The sequence below is a fragment of the Priapulus caudatus genome, unplaced genomic scaffold, assembly GCF_000485595.1.
Source record: "Priapulus caudatus unplaced genomic scaffold, Priapulus_caudatus-5.0.1 Scaffold689, whole genome shotgun sequence".
Lineage (NCBI taxonomy): Eukaryota > Metazoa > Priapulida > Priapulimorpha > Priapulimorphida > Priapulidae > Priapulus > Priapulus caudatus.
The window spans coordinates 154,886-155,710 of NW_014577750.1; positions in this window are offsets into that span (position 1 = coordinate 154,886).

The window sequence follows — 825 nt, forward strand, 5'->3', positions numbered from 1 at the left end:
CAAAATAATTATAGCCCGATTGCGAAGGAAATTGAATGTTCTCTGATCTCGGGCTACAATAATGTTCCCAATCCCTTGAACCTCTATGTTTCCTTTTGCGTCTAGGCAATAATTGTATAATTTTTTATAATGTAACAATTGCAGCGAAAAGCTATTCAACTGTGAATTTATATTTATTTTAGCTATAAAAGCAATATTAAGATATAGTGAAAATTTTGAAAGAGAGATACAGCGTGTTATTGTTATTCTGTTGTATATAGTTATTGCAATATTCTGCATTTAAGCTGTGCATGCTATTGTAAGAACCATATATGGTAGGATGCGTAGGTCAGAGATTTTTTACTGCTAAGTGTAAAGTGCATATAATACAGTAATTCGACCCCAAAGTGATAGACAGGAACACTACTGAAAATAGATTGATAATTTTTATTTGTTACATAACAGTCGTTTTTGTTTGTTAAATTATATTTGGGCGGACATACACACTTTAAAATATTGCTAATGTGCATCTATCTTTCATTAACATTAATTATTATTACTATTAAGAATCTGTTATGCTGAGTATATGAATGACAATCAAAACATGATTGTGCTTTCATTCGGTAACATGTAACATTTAGAAATTGAGAACTATAGAAGGTGTAAATAGGGTGGAGGGCTTCCATCACATCAGCGCAGTGATCGTAAAAAACGCGTGTCCCGTGTTTCGTTCGTCGATCGATCGCCGCGTCGATAGTTCGACCTTAGGATCGTGGACAGGTTGATACTACATAACAACTAGCGGTACTTCCCGCTAGTTGAATAAACTAGTTTCCAGTACCTATA